We start from the raw sequence: 19,921 nt of genomic DNA, 5'->3' as shown, positions 1-19,921 counted from the left end.
GAGTGAGCTCACATCCTTCTACTCCACCATCTTGAACCAATCCCCCAAATATTCAGTTCTTATTATTCAGTTCTTACTATGGATCATGCGCTGTTCTAGGAATTCGAAACAGAGCAAAGAACAAACACAAAAATTTTGCCCTCTGGGAGCTAACATCCTAGTTTTGTTTCTACTCCAAAAAAATTTCATACTTAATTTCAAAAAGCCTTTGAGCTGCAGAGAAATTCAACAATAACTTCTGTGTATAAAGTAAGCACAAAGATTGCATTGTGGTTTGGGATTACCAAGAGGTTCCTTGAGGGGCAGGGTGTTTCTGCCTCCATATAATCTAATCCTTCAGTAGCTATTCCCAAACCACCTCCAAATAAAGAGAATCAAAGAAGGAGGTGGAGGAGGATGCTCTGTAAATGCAGCTTCAAGATATCTCTCCTCCAACCCCTCCCTCCATTCCAGTAAGACTGTTTTCTTTGGTTCTTCCTATGTAGAAAATCTGGAACACTGACTGAACAATGATGACGTGAAGAACTTGTCCCTGTTTCAAGATTTGCTCCTTCCCTCTAATTGGTTGCAGGACACCTTTATTTTAAATGAGCTCTCACATACTGGGTTGTCAGCACAACCCACTCACAGTTGAGTATCCTACATTTTTTATAGTATCCCTCCAGCTCTCTGTACTTGTATGTGTTTGTGTGTGTATAAATATCTATATCTATCTATATAGATAGATATAGACATGTTAACCCAAAGAGGTTAAAATTCATCATTAAAAAGATGAACACGTCTGAAAACTCCAATTCGAAAAGATACATGCATCCCAATATTCACAGCAGCACTATTTACAATAGCCAAGACGTGGAAGCAACTAAATGTCCATTGACAGATGAATTGATAAAGAAGATGTATATATATATACAATGGAATATTACCCAGCCATAAAAAGGAATGAAATAATGCCATTTGCAACAACATGGATGGACCTGGAGATTATCATACTAAATGAGGTAATTCTGACAGAGAAAGACAAATATCATATGATATCATTTACATGTGGAATGTATGTATCTAAAAAAGTGATACAAATGAACTTATTTACAAAACAGAAATAGACTCACAGACATAGAAAACAAACTTATGGGTACCAAAGGGGAAAGTGGGGGAGGGATAAATTAGGAGTTTGGGAATAACAGATACACACAACTATATATAAAATAGACAAACAACGAGGACCTGCTATATATCACAGGGAACCATATTCAATATCTTATAATAACTATAATGGAAAAGAATCTGAAAAAGTATATATATATATATATATATATATATATATATATATATATACACATACACACTTTGCTGTATACCTGAAACTAACACATTATAAATCAACTGTACTTCAATAAAAATAAATATTTTTTTAATAGATGAACATGTCTGACAAGCCTGGATAGCTTTTCTACTGAATAGACCACATTTTTGTAATACACGGGCCCTATCCTTGACTCTGAAACTCCTTTTAATGTGTCTAGCCTTGTTATGGCACTCTTCTGGGTATGAGAACAGCAAAGGTAATGGTACCAGAAACTCAACTGAATGTTGGTGGTGTGACCACAGTAAACATAACATGGTGAGGAAAGACTTTCTTCTCTCCAGCTCAGCAACCCCCCCACACATGCAAACACTGACCTCAAGAAAAGATGGTACTACCAGTGAACACTAAGTAGACAGGGACGTCAGCAGACATTAGGAAACCACCTGACGTAAAGGTGGCACTATGTGGCACTGGTTTGAGTCCTCTGGTTCTCCTTCTGCAAGGTCCTAGGAACCAGATGTGGTATTTTAGATGATGCCTCAGGAACAGAGAAACTGCTCCCTTGGCTGTGAATGCTGCAGCTTTCAGGAGTGGTACAACAGGATGTGGAGAGAGTCCCCAGTTTGACAGGGAGGTGATCCAATCCAAAGCATTGGCTTAAGATTATACCTGGGCATGCTTCAGATTCAAGGAGCCACACCTGGGCTCTGGACACCAATGAAAGTGAGGTCAGATTGGGGCTGAACTATGGGTGAGCCCCCTCAGGATTTGGAATGCTCTATGAGGGCTGTCCCTGGGGCAGAGAGAGGACATACTTTGAGTGGTAAGGTGGGAGGACAGTCACATTAATTTTTATTTTAAAAAGAATTATTGTGACCTTTGTTTGTTCTCCAAGCTGATGAAGTAGTGCATTTATGCTACATGAAATAGCTCTTATTGAAAAATATGTATTTTTTTTCATGTGCTCTCTGTAAAGCATTCAACAATGCTGCAGAGAATCACACACACAAGCATGCATATACAGATTATATATATATAATATACAGACTACATATATATACAGACTATATACATAATTATATATATAAATTATATATATATAAAATTATATTTATAAATAATGTTTTCAGGAACTTAAGTTAGGAACATAGAATATATACAAGTATTTACATGCAGAATTTGACTACACTGAAATTTGACTACTACTACTACTCTGAAATTTACTTTAAGCTATTTAAAGGAGTAAGTTTACACCACACAATTAATAGAATTTCTTTCTAATTTAAGCCAAAGAGGCCATAGAGCAATTATACTAATTCCATTTCTGTAAAAATTCTTCTAAATTATAAATCCAAAAGCCACGCCCAAAGGAGTCTTATTTTAGATTTAAACTGCTCAAGACAGGTCATTACAAACAAAAAACAAAAAACAAAAAACAAAACAGCAATGTGCAGAAAAAATTTTTTTCTTTCAAAAATATTTTTTAAATATTTAAATCATCTAGATTTTAATTCATAATTTTAAATATATACATTTAAAATTAGCAAAGCATACTCTAATAATTTGAAAGATTTCTAAGAATATGTATAATTTTTCTCTTAAAGTTCCCAAATGTTGGGGATTTTTCTGTTCTTTCATTATTATTCAACTCAAAGGAATAAATCCTGTTTGAAATATGACTCTGATCAAGACAGACAAGGAAAGACTGAGGAAATTTTTACACATCGGGAGAGACTAAGTAGATTTGAAGACGGAATGCTACGTGGGATTCTCGACTGGATTCTGTGACCAAGAAAAAGGACATGAATGGGAAAATTGTTGGGATTCAAATACCATCTATAGTTTAGTTAATAGCATTTTGCCAATATTAATTTCTTGGTTTTGATCATTGTACTATGTTTATGTAATATGTTAACATTAGGGGAAGCTGGGTGAAGGGTATATAGGAATTCTCTATATTATTTTTGCAAATTTTCTGTAAGTCTAAAATGATTCCAAATTAACAGTGTAAACCAAATCCTTGGGCAGAAATGTCCTTTGTTTCCTTATGCAATTGGGTGGATTTTAGCTGTAAGTGAAATATCCCTCTGCAGCATGCCTGAGGGAAGATCTTGTGATAATGAGAAAATGAATTCCTCACCACCTTCGGAACACTGATTTGATGGCATCTTTTGCATAAATAAAAATATATTTTTTATCTTAATAAACAAAACATTAAAAAATTCAGCAACTAATGACTTCTAAAAACTGTGCTAATAATAATGATGATTGAAACTACTACATTGCAGGCTGTATCCTCTGCATTGTTATGTTAAGCTATAATTACCATGTTTTTTCTCCAGTCATTTCTCATTTTAAAATTTTAAGTAAAAAGTGCTTTCACAGATTGCATTCCACAGTGTTCTTTGGGACCTAGTCATAACACCATAAAGTACAGCAGAATCAGGAAATGTAGGCTAAAGGGGCCCTACCTAAGAGGGTTTGCTAAAGAAATGACTAATGGATTTCAGTATGAAACAGTTTCATTTTAAGTTTATCCCAAGAGCATTAGCCCTGAGGGCTATGTTATTGGGAAGTTTAAATTCAGTCTGCTTTCATTGTGAATTGAATGCAAAGGCCATAATTAAGGCCTGTTTTCAGATTCCTAAATTTTAGCTTCTCTAAATTATCTTTGGTCTGCCAACACACCCTTAAAAGGATGAGATATACTATCTAAGAATTAGGATTGCCTTTATGGTAGAAAGTAAGCAACTTTGTTATTTTAAGGTCACAATATATCTATCACTCCTTACCCAAGTCAACTCTCCTTCTGGCCTTCCTCGTGACATAGTTCTACGTTTCTGACTCTCACTTGGCTTAAATTTTCTCATAGCAGCAGGCTCGAAGGAAAAGCAAACACAGTACTTAGAAGTGCACCTATGTGTATAGTCATCCACCAGTAGACAAACTAATAAGACTTAGTTCAGCAGATTGGCTAGTTTTTAACTCAAGAGAGAAAGAGGACTACTGCAGGAGAAGGAAAACTTGAAAGTTTAAAAGTATAAGCTTCTGTTCACAGATGAGGGTAGGAGTAGGAGACTCAGAACCTGGGGAAGAGGGAGAGAAGGCAGCAGAGGCACTAATGCAAACTTACCTGCTTACAACTGGCTGGAAGAAAGCCTTCTAAGACTCCATCTCAAAGGTGATGATGGTGCTTCTCTGAAGCAGTCAGGATGCCACCAAGTTGTGCTGTGTAGAGAGGAAAAAACAAATTCACAGCTGTGAATTGTCTTGTTCCAGATCTCAGCCAATGCAAATCACAAGATGCTACCTAAAATATTAACACAATTTACTTGGACCTCTGAGCTCAAATAAAAATAAATGCCAAGGAACACTGTCATAAAGTCAATAAATGCTGACTAATGGCTATTGTTGAAGGGAAAAAATAGCTTTGAAGTTGTTTTGAAACCACAGATATCCCATCAAAGGTTACAATACAGTGTATGTATTGCCAAGGTAATCTTCTCCCCACTAGAATAACAGAATCAGACAAAAATAAAATGTTAGAAAAAAACACGAAGAAATTATACAGTTGATCTATTACAAACTTTATTTTAAAGTTTTGGGTAGTAGAGGTAAACTAATGCCTCTAGCCTTTTGAAAGCATCTTTTCCCTACACTTTGCCAGTCCCTCCAGGAAACTTTTTGTCAGTCTTTGTGCCACTGTTTGCATCTCCAGCTGGCTTTCCAATTTCTTGAAACTACTTGGAAGAAATCATTACACCTTCTCAGAATGAAAATTTTAATTGGTATAAACAAAATGGTCATATGATTTCAACACCTTCCCTTTCCACAGTGCTTTTACCAAAACTATTTAACTGATTACCTTCTAAGGATTTGGCCCAAACATAATCAGAGCTTCTTTGTTGGAACAATTTGTCACCTTTAAAAAAATAAGTTGGCAGGAGTGGCTTGCTTTTATGTTATCTTATTTGTATTGGATTTTTTTTTCATGGATAATACTTTTGGAGTCAAACTCAGTCCTATGCACCTGTGACACTGAACCCAGGGTTCCCACCACTCCAGGCACGAATGGCTGCCTAGGTATGTGACCTGTGTAGTCACACACGGCCCCACGTTCATAAGTGCCCTGGGCTTGGTTTAATGGTCTGCTGTCACCATCTGAAAATTCTTAATAATTTTTTGAGCAGGGACCCTGCATTTTCATTCTGCACTGGCTCCTGCAAATTATGTACTTGGCTCGAGGTAACACCTTAATTAAACAAATCGACCCTGCTCTATAGCCTGCCTAAGTCCCCAGAATTCCTACCAGGTTAGGCCTGATCCTGAAGATACTAAGAGAGTCATTTTTCCAGAATATTAGTACAGATTTGCTTCTTAGCTGGAGCCAACTGTAAAAGGACCAGGTAAGCAATGGGAGGAGGAGGAAGGGTATATAAGAAGGAAGGTGTAGGAAAACTCTTGGAAAATGTTTTTAAGATAGACACAGCATTTGGGGGTTTCTAAATGACAGAAGTGAATTCTAAATATCACTCTCTATGAACATATACGATAATCAGAGTCAGTTAGTACTGAAAAAGCAAATAAACAATTTTAACTTGATGATCATAACTTAAAAATTAGAAGGGACTTTAGAAATCATTTAGTTAAACCTTTTCATATTTCTGTTTCATCAGGAATGTGAAGACGATAAATCCCACCGGCTCACATATAGTTAGGATTTCAGCAGTGATGAAAATCTAGGTGTTCTGGTTCCCAACCCAGGGTGCTATCAAGCACATCACTCAGCCTCTGAAAAAGTAAATGCCCTTCATAAAGCTGGTCCAACACAGAAACAGTTGTGATGTTGCTAAGAATGGGCCCAAGGTATCACCCACGCCTTTACAAAGTCTCCTCCCGTATAAAGTACTCAAGAATTGTGTGAATTCTGTGAACACCAAAGCCAGATTCTGCCTGGCTGGCCTTGAGAGTGGTGTCATTGTGGATTTACACTATTACAATGGGGGTGAGGTGTGATAGTGTGGACAGTTTTAAAGTATACTTTTCAAAGTATTTTTCATACAAAGTGTATACTGTGGCTCTCACTATATATAGTCTTGTATTTTTGACTTGTTTAAATATTGCCAGTTCTGAATAGTGGTTCTGTCTTTATTTGTAAGCAAATGTGGCATGTGATGCCCCAAAAAACACATTTTTCCTTTCCAGACACTTTTCGTATTTATTATTGATTTTATGGGGGGGGGGGCGGGTGGGCATCGGCTGTATGTGAAATTTAAGAACAAAGAAAGAGTTCAGTTCTGGTTTTGTGGTGAAGTTAGAGCTCCCTCCAGTGATCTCTCCGGCTGACTGAACTTCAAAACACCCTTCCTTTCCAACTGTTCCTCAGTGCATACAAATAAATCTAAGCTTTAGCGTTTTTAATGCAGACATTTTCCCTTTTAAAAATTAAACTCCGCTGGTAATTACATTAATATTGATTTCTCCTAAAATCTTGTTAAATATCCGTATTCATTTTTCCTCTAGTAGAACATTTAGAGGGTAGAATCAATAAAATAAGACATGGTCAAGGAATTTTGGCAGAGAGGCTGTTCATGTATTGTTATTATTGATAAACTTTTATGACTCTGCAGGTGAGAGTGAACTTTTGCAGTCATTAGCAAACAAAGGAACTGGATAGGATAAGTGCCCTACCATTCACACTGGGGTTATTTATATTTCAGAGGCTTTTTAAATGAACCGAAATAACATTTTAGATTTATCACAGCCACCTTTAGCATTCCTCTAATAAACCGTCTTCTATTTACTGGCTTCTACAAGCCAAGCATAACAGTGTCCATATCAGTGATGCCATATAACTCGATCAACTACAGGTAGTATGCAAAGGGATACAAGAATAATTCATGAAACTGACTAAGGGCCAAGTGGCTATTAAATCAACTTTGTCTGGGAAAATTAGTTATGATTTTCATTTATTTTCATTTTGGATGATCTGTCCATTGGTGAAAGTAGGGTGTTAAAGTCCCCCACTATTATTGTGTTACTGTCGATTTCCCCTTTTATGGCTGTTAGCATTTGCCTTATGTATTGAGGTGCTCCTGTTGGGTGCATAAATATTTACAATTGTTATATCTTCTTCTTAGATGGTCCCTTCATCATTATGTAGTGTCCTTCTTTGTCTCTTGTAATAGTCTTTATTTTAAAGTCTATATTGTCTGATATGAGAATTGCTACTCCAGCTTTCTTTCGATTTCCATTTGCATGGAATATCTTTTTCCATCCCCTCACTTTCAGTCTGTATGTGTCCCTAGGTCCGAAGTGGGTCTCTTGTAGACAGCATATATATGGGTCTTGTTTTTGTATCCATTCAGCCAGTCTATGTCTTTTGGTTGGAGCATTTAATCCATTTACATTTAAGGTAATTATCGATATGTATGTTCCTATTACCATTTTCTTAATTGTTTTGGGTTTGTTATTGTAGGTCTTTTCCTTCTCTTGTGTTTCCTGCCTAGAGAAGTTCCTTTAGCATCTGTTGTAAAGCTGGTTTTGTGGTGCTGAATTCTCTTAGCTTTTCCTTGTCTGTAGAGGTTTTAATTTCTCTGTCAAATCTGATTGAGATCCTTGCTGGGTAGAGTAATCTTGGTTGTAGGTTTTTCCCTTTCATCACTTTAAATACGTCCTGCCACTCCCTTCTGGCTTGCAGAGTTTCTGCTGAAAGATCAGCTGTTAACCTTATGGGGATTCCCTTGTATGTTATTTGTTGTTTTTCCCTTGCTGCTTTTAATATTTTTTCTTTGTATTTAATTTTTGATAGTTTGATTAATATGTGTCTTGGTACGTTTCTCCTTGGATTTATCCTGTATGGGACTCTCTGCGCTTCCTGGACTTGATTAACTATTTCCTTTCCCATATTAGGGAAGTTTTCAACTACAATCTCTTCAAATATTTTCTCAGTCCCTTTCTTTTTCTCTTCTTTTTTTGGGACCCCTATAATTCGAATGTTGGTGCATTTAACGTTGTCCCAGAGGTTTCTCAGACTGTTCTCAATTCTTTTCATTCTTCTTTCTTTATTCTGCTCTGTGGTAGTTATTTCCACTATTTTATCTTCCAGGTCACTTATCCGTTCTTGTGTCTCAGTTACTCTGCTATTGATTTCTTCTAGAGAATTTTTAATTATTTATTGTGTTGTTCATCATTGTTTGTTTGCTCTTTAGTTCTTCTAGGTCCTTGTTAAACGTTTCTTGTATTTTCTCCATTGTATTTCCAAGATTTTGGATCATCTTTACTATCATTACTCTGAATTCTTTTTCAGGTAGACTGCCTATTTCCTCTTCATTTGTTTGGTTTGTTCGGTTTTTACCTTGCTCCTTCATCTGCTGTGTGCTTCTCTGTCTTCTCATTTTGCTTAACTTAGTGTGTTTGGGGTCTCCTTTTCACAGGCTGCAGTATCATAGTTCCCATTGTTTTTGGTGTCTGCCCCCAGTGGCTAAGGTTGGTTCTGTGGATTGTGTAGGCTTCCTGGTGGAGGGGACTAGTGCCTGTGTTCTGGTGGATGAGGCTGGATCTTGTCTTTCTGGTGGGCAGGACCATGTCCGGTGGTGTGTTTTGGGGTGTCTGTGACTTTATTATGATTTTAGGCAGCCTCTCTGCTAATGGGTGGGGTTATGTTCCTGTCTTGCTAGTTATTTGGCATAGGGTGTCCAGCACTGTAGCTTGCCGGTTGTTGAGTGGAGCTGGGTCTTAATGTTGAGATGGAGATCTCTGGGAGAGCTTTCGCTGTTTGATATTACGTGGAGCCGGGAGGTCTCTGGTGGATCAGTGTCCTGAACTTGGCTCTCCCACCTCAGAGGCACAGGGCTGACACCCGGCCAGAGCATCAAGACCCTGTCAGCCACACGGCTCAGAAGAAAAGGGAGGAAAGAAAGAAAGAAAGAAAGAGAGAGAGAAAGAGAGAAAGAAAGAAGGAAAGGAAGGAAGGAAGAAAGAAAGAAAGAAAAAGAAAACAATACGTTAAAGTTACTAAAATAAAATATAATTATTAAAAATAAAAAATATTAAATAGTAATAAAAAAAAAAGAAAGAAGAGAGCAACCAAACCAAAAAACAAATCCACCAATGATAACAAGCACTAAAAACTGTACTTAAATTAAAAAAAAAAAATTGACAGGCAGAACCCTAGGACAAATGGTAAAAGCAAAGCTATACAGACAAAATCACACACAGAAGCATACATATACACACTCAAAAAAAGAGACAAAGGAAAAAAATATATATATATATTGTTGCTCCCAAAGTCCACCGCCTCAATTTTGGGATGATTCGTTATCTATTCAGGTATTCCACAGATGCAGGTACATCAAGTTGATTGTGGAGATTTAATCTGCTGCTCCTGAGGCTGCTGGGAGAGATTTCCCTTTCTCTTCTTTGTTCGCACAGCTCCTGGGGTTCAGCTTTGGATTTGGACCCGCCTCTGTGTGTAGTTCGCCTGAGGGTGTCTGTTCTTTGCTCAGACAGGACGGGGTTAAAGGAGCAGCTGCTTCGGGGGCTCTGGCTCACTCAGGCCGGGGGGGAGGGAGGGGTACGGATGCGGGGCGAGCTTGCGGCGGCAGAGGCCGGTGTGACAGTGCACCAGCCTGAGGCGCGCCATGCGTTCTCCCGGGGAAGCGGTCCCTGGATCACGGGACCCTGGAAGTGGTGGGCTGCACAGGCTCCCGGGAGGGGAGGTGTGGATAGTGACCTGTGCTCGCACACAGGCTTCCTGGTGGCGGCGGCAGCAGCCTTAGTGTCCCATGCCCGTCTCTGGGGTCCGCGCTAATAGCCGCGGCTCGCGCCCGTCTCTGGAGCTCCTTTAAGCGGTGCTCTGAATCCCCTCTCCTCGCGCACCAGGAAACAAAGAGGCAAGAAAAAGTCTCTTGCCTCTTCGGCAGCTCCAGACTTTTTCCCGGACTCCCTCCCGGCTCGCTGTGGTGCACTAGCCCCCTTCAGGCTGTGTTCACGCCGCCAACCCCAGTCCTCTCCCTGCGCTCCGACCTCCGAAGCCCGAGCCTCAGCTCCCAGCCCCTGCCCACCCTGGCGGGTGAGCAGACAAGCCTCTCGGGCTGGTGAGTGCTGGCTGGCCCCGATCCTCTGTGCGGGAATCTCTCCGCTTTGCCCTCCGCACCCCTGTTGCTGCGCTCTCCTCCGTGGCTCTGAAGCTTCCCCCCTCCGCCACCCCCCGTCTCCGCCAGTGAAGGGGCTTCCTAGTGTGTGGAAACCTTTCCTCCTTCACAGCTCCCTCCCACTGGTGCAGGTCCCGTCCCTATTCTTTTGTCTCCGTTTTTTCTTTTTTCTTTTGCCCTACCCAGGTACGTGGGGAGTTTCTTGCCTTTTGGGAAGTCTGAGGTCTTCTACCAGTGTTCAGTAGGTGTTCTGTAGGAGTTGTTCCACGTGTAGATGTATTTCAGATGTATTTGTGGGGAGGAAGGCGATCTCCACATCTTACTCTTCCGCCATCTTGAAGGTCTCCCCCACATATATGCTTTTATAGAAGAAAAATTCAAGAAGCTTGAGAAGCTTGGCCCAAATCACACCAAAGTTTACTCTTCCTTCCTCCTTTCTTTGTGCCAAGGTCTTAAGCACCCATTAGGTTCAGCGTACCCCTGGGCATTTTCTGGACCCTAATTCACCCTGGTCCATTGTCTAAAGTTTGAGTTAATGCCCAAGAATATGTAAGTAGCAATGGAAACAGAGATGATAGAAAGAGTTTTCTGTATGAAGGGATCTTAGAAAATTTAAAAATGGGAAATTACATGAGCATACAATATGTCAGAACTATGGAATCTGGATTTTAGAAAAATTTTTTGAAAAGTGCCTTGCTTTTGCTCCTTTAAATAAACAAGAGAACTTTATTTGATGTCATTTCTCTTGATAATGATGTTAATAATGTTGCATTATATTTATCTAGCACATTATACCTTACAATATTTCTTCACTTAGTGTACTATTCCAGGTAACTAGAACATGCTCTCTTTGAAGATCAAGTACTAGTACTTACATATAGTAGAATATGAGGAAGTAATAGAGAACTCAGAGTGGCCCTTTACATTTTATGCCTCCCTTAGTTCTGGGTTATTGTATGGCTGAGCTCTAGCTTCAGTAAAATGTTTACGCACTTTAAAGGAGATGTCAAATTTAGCACTTGAGATAAGAAGGTAATAAAAATGTAGATAGTTAAAGCAAATTGCCTAGCTAAGAAAAACTTGCTGTACCCTCTACAGCAAGCACAGGTCACTATTAGCCACTCCCAGAAAGTCCAGTAGGAGGAATAAATCTAACTATAGGCCCAGGTATTTAGCCTGAGCAGCAAGGTTTCCTTGGTAGGAGTCCACCCACCTAGGTGAAAATGTTATGTGAGAAGGTTTCAGGAACATTCAACCATCTTGTTAACCTGGAGTGCTTGCAATGTTTAAACAGTTTTGCTAGATGTAGGCTATTTCAGTAAGAAAGTAAGTGAAGATTACACTGAGAAAAAAGTGCACTCTGTATTGAAACAAAGCAATCCAGTTACTCACAGATCTCAAACAGCTTCCATGAGCAGAATAGCTTCTATGATAGATGTGAATCAAGCCTCTTACTCTTATGCCATGGGTCTCAGGTTTTAGTAAGCATGAAAATCACTTGGAGACCTTGTTAAAGAGCAGATTCCAAGATTTCCCCCCCAATCCTCTTTCTGTAGCTGCCAGGTACACTAAAGGTATCTTTCTTTTAGTCAGGATCTTGGGGTGATTCTGATGTCGACTGCCTGGGTACCACACTTAGAGAAACAACTGTGTAAACTAAGTCAGTAAAATATATATTGAGTCCAGGAGCGGGGATGATGATCACTGTATTACTTTCAATTATCAATACTTCCTTCGCCATAGAAAGAGAACTGAAGCAAAAGCTATAATAAATGGGCTCTATTCTTGCCTCTGAACAAGAGTCTCTTCAGCTTTCTGAGGGAGCATCAATGACCTCATCTTTTAAGATCTGCTTTATAGAATCACAAGGTTATAGCAAAGATTTATTTTTTAAAAATCTGTATGTAAAAATATTTCTCCAAACGTGAAACACCAAGGCAAAGTGTATATTTTATAAAGAACAAAATGTTCAGGGAATTGGGCAGCACAGTCCACAATGTACAGATACATACTTCAATTAGAATTGCAATGTCTTCTCTCCTTTACTCGATTGTTGAAAATGACTGAGGTAAAATCCTCTAAAATAGTAGTCCTATGGTATGATTTGGAGAAGAGGTACAAATGCTAATATTCATAGCAATTACAAAATAAAATAGCGCTGCAAAACTGAAAACCTTAGTGTATCAATCTGAGAAAGCAATGCTGCTATATTTACCCCAATTTTTCTAAGTGGTTTAAGTTGACTTTTGAAAATTGAGTCTGTGTTCTTTACCAAGATAAACCAAAATAATAAGGGCAGGCATCCTGGCCTAAGTAAAGATGAGAGCTTTGGACTGAGACCAAAAAATGCAATGTTGGCTAAATCAAAGCTTTGAGTCCTCTTAATACCTCAATCCTATCATCCATAAAATGGGGATTAATAATGTTTTCCTCCCCTCAAGGGTTGCTTAAAAGGGATAACTAACAAAGCAAATGGTTGTAAATTATTTTGTAGGCCTGCTGTGTTGCTGCCAAATAGGAAAATTTCGATTTAAAAGCTGGGATTTTCAGAAGCTCTGAAATATTACAAAGCCAGTCACATTTCATGGCTAATTTAAAACATCAGGGGTTCACACAAGTTGCTTATAATTATATTTTCCAATTCCCATGTTATTTGATGATTTATACAGCTTCAGCTTTTACAGTTGAACCCAGCCATACGTCTCTGGCCATGATTCTCTTTTATCAATACGACCAGCTCACGTAACTGTCTATATCTTCAGGGGATTAAGCACCACTTTTTATCTGGACCTAAGAAGAGTAAATTCAGAGATGATAAAAAATTTCTGGTTGCAAGTCCAATGTGTTATTTACTTAGATCAGAAAAAGAGCTGTTATATACAGGTTTAGGAAGACTTTTTAAAGCACTGATAAAATCCCTGCATGTCAAATGGAATGGTACTGAAATTATTTTAATACCTTAAAGCTCTTACTAGTTGAACTAAACTTTCAGCAAAAGAGGTCAATTCTACTTCGGGATTTTTGGCCCTCAAGAGATGAAAGCCAAGCCAAGCAAAATTAAACAATGAAAAAAGCCAAAAAAGAAAGAAAAAAAAAAAAAACTGATTGCACCAAATCTCTGAGCCACAATATTAAGGTAAACAATATGTGTATGTTTAAAAGGAACTGGAAGAATCAGAAACTCTGGATGGAGGTGATATAAATGATATTTAGTGTTTGACAAAAGTAATTTATCCTAAGAACTGTCTAAGATATTAGATAAAAATACGAAGTCCTAGACTTCACTCTAGCTTTCTTAAACCAGAATGTTGGGAAGAAGGCACTAGAAATAAGAACTTTTAGCAAGTGTTGAGATTCTTGCAACATAAGGTGTTGGTGGTAGATCAGCAGCAGCAGCATCACCTAGAAACCTGTTAGAAATGCAGAATATCAAGCTGCACTCCAGACCTGTTGAATCCAAATCTGTAAGTTAACAGGATCCCCAGGTATTTGTACACACACTTAAGTGTGAGAATCACCACCTCAGTGATGCTTATAGTCTAACAAGGTTGGGAAACAAGTACTATAGCAGAAGGAGTCAGATGATTTGATTTGGGGTCAAGCCCTGGCTCTGCCACTGAACAACCCTGAGCTCCTTCTGTGAGACGCCTGGGAGTAGCGTAAGAGATTAAGTGTGAGTTCTGTAGCACTGAACAAATCATCACTTTAACTGTGATAAGCCATCGAAGCCTAAGAGTTCCCAGAGGTTCCTATTTGAAGAAAAGGAGAAGAAATACTAGCTAGGCAAAGATTGTTATTAAACAATTGTTGAGAACCTACCCCAGGGTAGGCAGGTATCAGGCAATTAAAAAACTGCCAGACTTCACAGAAAAAGATACAAACACATACGTCACCCTGGTGAAATCTGAATGAGGTCAGTGGATTGGACCAAGGTCAATTTCCTGGTTGTGATACTGCACTACAGTTATGCAAGGTGTTGCAACTGGGAGAAACTTGGTAAAGGATATACAGGATCAGTCTGTATTATTTCTTACAACTACATGTGAACCTACAATTATATTAAAAAGTTAGGGAAAAACAAAACAAAACAAAACTTCAAGCCCAACAAAGATCCACATTTTGTGTCTGAGAAATCTAAGGTCAGGAAGATTAAGTAACTTTCCCAAATGTCCTTACTAACAAAATAGGTAAATTTAGAAAACAGTAGCCTATGGTGGATGGTGCATCAAAGAAGAAATTCACAGGCTGGACTCTATCTCTGTGTCTTCTATGTTATACTGTAGAGTATAAATGTCATTGCTTTTGGCCTACTCATTAATGCAGGCACAATTAAATCCAGGTACTATATTAATTCAGCATAAATCAAAGCAGGCAGAAAAGAAAGGGAAAAAATAAATCTTTCCATCATAAGAACTATTAGATCTAATATCAGGGAACAGGAAACCAGGTGTTTTAAAAGAAAAAAAATAAGTCACTGTTAAGTTTCAATCTTTTTCTTTCTTTTACACATTGAAGAGGAAATAGTTTGTTCCTTAAGAGGGGCAAGCACTATAAACCTACTCCAAATTATAAATCAAAGTCAACAGAAAATCTTTCATCTTGGAAGCACAATTTTGTAAATGTTATTTTAAGAAGTATTTCCAGTGAAATCTGTTTATCTTAGAGAAGGAGAGAGAGAGGCAGGAAGGACAAAAGAATGAATAAAAAAAGATAAGAAGTAAAGAATATAGTAAGAGGTAGAAAATACACTGGATTCTATTTTTTTAAATGAGCACAGAACAAAAACAGGAAATTCATAGAGCAGTCAATAGATTTTTTTTAAATGTTCTCCCCTCAAAATGAAGACATACATTCTTTAACCTATCAAATTGGAAAAATATATATTTAAAAGTAGCAAGTTCTTCTAAAGACATGGCAGTACCGACTTATCATATACTTATTAGTAGAAATGGAATTAGTATAACTTGTCTGGAATACACTTAGGTAATATGCCTCCAAAAGTGCAAAGACTTCTATTCACGGACATTTATCATGTCATCATCTTTAATAGTGAAAAATTAGAAATAATATTAATATCCAACAATTATAAATTAAATTATAAAACTTCAGCATAATAGAATGAAAAGTCATTTAAATAATGTATTTTAATAATGTTCATTGACTGGGAACGTGATCATCATATTACAAATAGTTTTTTTTAAAATGTTAACAATGATTGTTTTCAATGTAAATTGTTATTTTCTTTATACAATTGATTTTCTAAATTCCCTTCAATAAATATGCATTACTTTTAAAATTAAGAATGGATGGCTCTAAGTTCTTCACTGGAAGAGAATGAAGGATCTTTCTGGGAAGGTATCCATGTCTGTGGTTTTCATCTTCCCCATTAAGTTAGGTGACTGTGGTAGAAGGAAAATAAAGAAGGTAAAGAAAGGGGCAAGGATGGAAGGAAGGGCTGGCGGTACATCTCCAGCCAGGATTTCCCAAGATGATGCGGTAAGTCTGGTAAAGAGACCAGGACTGCCAGTTGCCTGAGCTCTGCCTGCCTAGCCCCTTCGTGGTCATCTTTGGTTAAGATTAGAAACACGAGGTTTTTTAGACTCATCCATTTCAGTGTTTTTCTGTTTTGTTTTTTTTTTTCCTTAAGTTTCCTATTAAAAGTTTGTTTGAAAAGTTTCACCTTGTTTTGCCTTTTACAGAATATAATATACAGTATTATACATGCAGTAGGCCAGTGAGATGGTGCTTTCAATCGACATCCCTGCTTGGACCCAGGAGGGGGCTTTAGAGGAGGAAATACTGGAAGAGGTTAGCTAGCTGCAACTGCAGATTTTTGAGCATGGTTTCTCTTTTTGAGCTTGGTTTCTATTTTATATACAGAATGAGCTATGCTCTGTGGCAGTAATTTGCACTTCCATAATACTGCAACAAGCCATGTTTTTAAATATGAAGTCAAAGGAATTCCTGAACATAAATGAAGTCTGAGCACCAAAAGTCTCTTTACCTACTACATTTTTACAAGGCAAGTGTCTGGAGTCTGTGTATGTGCATGAATGCGTGTGTGTAAGGGTATCTGTGTGTGCTCAGCAGTGAGATTTCTTCCTTCTGAATGAGCATAAAATAGGACTCTGATCTCTAATAAAACCTTGCCCGTCTTTTTGAACATAAAAATCCTTTATTAGCAAATAGACTGTCAGCTCAGGGAGAAGAAAAGCAGAAATACAGGCAGTTGTTTAAAAATTAGCCAAACCAAGGATAACAATCAGGGCTCTTGCCTTCCTGCCCCATACCAAAAGGCAATGTCTGACATTGTTCTTATTCTGAGTCCTGCAGGGAAAGGGCGCACACATGAATTTCCATAGATGATACATGAGCACAATAGATAATCAATAACTACTGAATAAAACCCAAAAGTAGTGAAAAATTTGGAGGCAGTAAAACAGGGAGGGGAGGCATCTCATAGCCATAATCACTTTTGTTTCTACACAAATATCCATTATACAGGTGTTCTATTTTTATTTTTGATGAAAAACCAGGAAGTAAATAAAGCAAAGTCATGCAATAATAGCCAAATCTCATCTGAGAACATAAAATATTTTTCAAAGGCTCAGCCCATTTGGGTGTAACTCAAATTGTTTTTTCTATCTTTACTCCTTAAGATATCCACCATCATATAAAACTTACACAGATTTCATATACACGTGGCCTCCCTTTGCTATGAAGGCCAACGGCTGTGTATTTCTAGACTTATATAGTCTTAGAGTTTATGTGACAGAACACACTTAGATGTGTCTATTACTTAAGTAAAAAACCTCTATATTTTCCTGTTAACATGAGTTGGCTGTTGCTTCTTAGGAAGGGATTTTTCTTCAGCATTAAAATGTAGCTTACATCCTCTTTGATTTAGCGGAGCAATCACCCATGGAGTCCTAAGTCCACGGTCAAAGTCAGTAAGGTTGGACTTCCCTGGTGGTGCAGTGGTTAAGAATCTGCCTGCCAATGCAGGGGAAATAGGTTCGAGCCCTGGTCGGGGAAGATCCCACATGCCACGGAGCAACTAAGTCCAAGTGCCGCAACTACTGAGCCTGCGCTCTAGAGCCTGCGAGCCACAACTGCTGAAGCCCGCGCGCGCCTAGAGCCTGTGCTTCGCAACAAGAGAAGCCACCGCAATGAGAAGCCCGCGCACGGAAAGGAAGAGTAGCCCCTGCTCGCCACAACTAGAGAAAGTCTGCGCGCAGCAACGAAGACCCAACGCAGCCAAAAATAAAAGAAATAAATAAATTTATTTATTAAAAAAAAAGTCAATAAGGTTGATCTAAGATGACCATGTAACATATTGGACAAACTGGGACACTTTTGATAGTGAATGGGACCACTAAACAGACAGGCAAGCCTGGATGCAGGCATCTTTAGCCATGACCCAAACTAAATAGCTGTTTCTTGGTGCATTTATCATATTGTAATCATTGTAGATATCACATAAAATATAATGTATTTTTCTCAGAATATAAGAAAAAAAGATCCAAAGATACAACAAAGGCAGAATGACAGTACTGTAAATTATTATAAGGTGATAGCAGAAAAATTCTTCATTCGCTACCCACTCTCTCTGGCTCTGCTCATTCTAGCTCAGAGACCCCTTCTGCCTGTGCTTTCTGCCCCTGTCATGTTTCTGCCAGCCTGCAGGCTACACACAAAACAGCATTAAACAAGTTACCACACCAGCAAAGTCCTCACTAGGTGATTATTTCAAATAGAAATTGGATGCAAGATCTGTTACACAGCCGCGGTAGAGAACATGATTCACCTAGAAGAAATGAAAATTTGTCCTTACAACTGTTTGCAGTTTCAGCGATGGCGAAACCAAATCTCAGAATACTTTGTCATTCTTTACTTCTTTTCCCTTGATGTCTGCTCACTCTACCTATACATACGTTTGAATGTCTTAGAGCACTGGCATTCCTGCTCTTATTATTTTTCCCCTTTGCTATTCCTAGAAGATTTTACCTCTAAAACTTGCTGATTCATATTTACATTCTTAAAAGTCACAACGTGAAAAGAAGCTCGTTTGTTTTATGCCTTTTTCATTTTGATATCTAATTTTTCCATGGACATTCCAAATACATCCAGAGGCATCAATCTGGGTGATTTTCAGAAAGATAAATTTAATACAGAGAAAAGAAGCTACCATCTATTCTGAACTTGCCACACTTCTGGTAATGGAGGGGGAAAATAAATAAGCTTCTACTTCCAGAGCAAAAGAAAGGAATAAAATGAGAAAGGCAATCAGAATCACATTCTACACATGGCCCTCTCTCCATTTGTCACCAAATAGCTCTTAAAAAGATGTTGCTCCAAGCCAAAACACTGATTTTTTTAGGTAAGATTTCATCTAGGTATGACATAAACAAGTATACTGCTCAGTGAATTTTAACAAAGTTAACACCACTGGGCAACCAATTCACAGATCAAGAAATAGGACAATAATAGCACCCCAAGCTATCTCCTGACCCCACCTAATTAGTATACTTTCTTCCCCAAAGATAAAAATTACCCTAACTTCCATCACCATTGGATAGTTCTTTCTGCTACCAAATTGTTTTAGTTAATATTAGGTTGGTAAGATTTATCCTTACTGTTGCATAGTCATTCATTTTCATCGATCCATGGTATTTCCTTGTATGATTTATATCACAATTTATTTATCCATTCTACAGTTGACCAACATTTAGTTTGTTTTTAACTTAGGGCTATTACAAATAATCCTGCTCCAAATCTTCTTGAATAAGTCTTTTGGTTTCTATATATACATATTTCTGTTGGACATAAGAATAGAATTGCTGGTCAAATGGTGTATAAGATCTGCCAAGCAATTTTTCGAATATGTTGTATTACTTTATACCCCAACTAGCAATGTGGAAGAGTACCCATTTCTATGCATTTTCATCAAAAGTGGTACTGTCCATCTTTTAAATTTCAACCATTCTGATGGGTGTGTAGTACTATCGTATTTTAGTTTTAATTTGAATTTTCTTGATTACTAATGAGACTAAGCATCTTTTCACATGTTTATGACAACTTGAGAATCCTCTTTGTGAAATGTTTGTTGAACATTTTGCCAATTTTTCCACGTGGTTGTTTTCTTATTGATTTGTAGGAATTCTTTGTATATTCTATATATAGAGAGAAAATATATTCTCCAACTCTGTGCCTTGCCTTTTTATTCTTAAATGTCTTTTGATTTTCTTTATTAAAATTAAAGTAGTCCAAATTATCAATCTTTCCTTTTGGTTTGTGCCTTTCGGATGCTATTCGTATTAGAAAATATTCTTTTAGGCTCTCCTCTAGAAGTCTTATTGTTTTTATTGTACAGTTAACTGAAATTTGACTGTATCTATATGTGAGGTAGAGAATATTTTTTCATATAGATATCCAATTTATTGAACTTATCAATTTC

The 19,921-nt window shown here is 37.9% G+C and overlaps 1 long non-coding RNA gene across 2 annotated transcripts in view; it reads right to left on the bottom strand.

The window, feature by feature from the left end:
• LOC133096360 (uncharacterized) overlaps positions 1-19,921 on the bottom strand; it is a 521,763-nt gene that overhangs the window by 352,518 nt on the left and 149,324 nt on the right. For both annotated transcript variants that reach the window (XR_009701769.1, XR_009701770.1), the window contains exon 6: positions 4,443-4,537. This is a non-coding gene — a long non-coding RNA (uncharacterized LOC133096360). The remainder of the gene's footprint in view (positions 1-4,442; positions 4,538-19,921) is intronic.

The sequence above is a fragment of the Eubalaena glacialis genome, chromosome 8, assembly GCF_028564815.1.
Source record: "Eubalaena glacialis isolate mEubGla1 chromosome 8, mEubGla1.1.hap2.+ XY, whole genome shotgun sequence".
In the NCBI taxonomy this organism is placed as follows: Eukaryota; Metazoa; Chordata; class Mammalia; order Artiodactyla; family Balaenidae; genus Eubalaena; species Eubalaena glacialis.
Note: the sequence above shows the minus strand (reverse complement) of the source record. Positions and strands in the feature narration are given on the sequence as shown.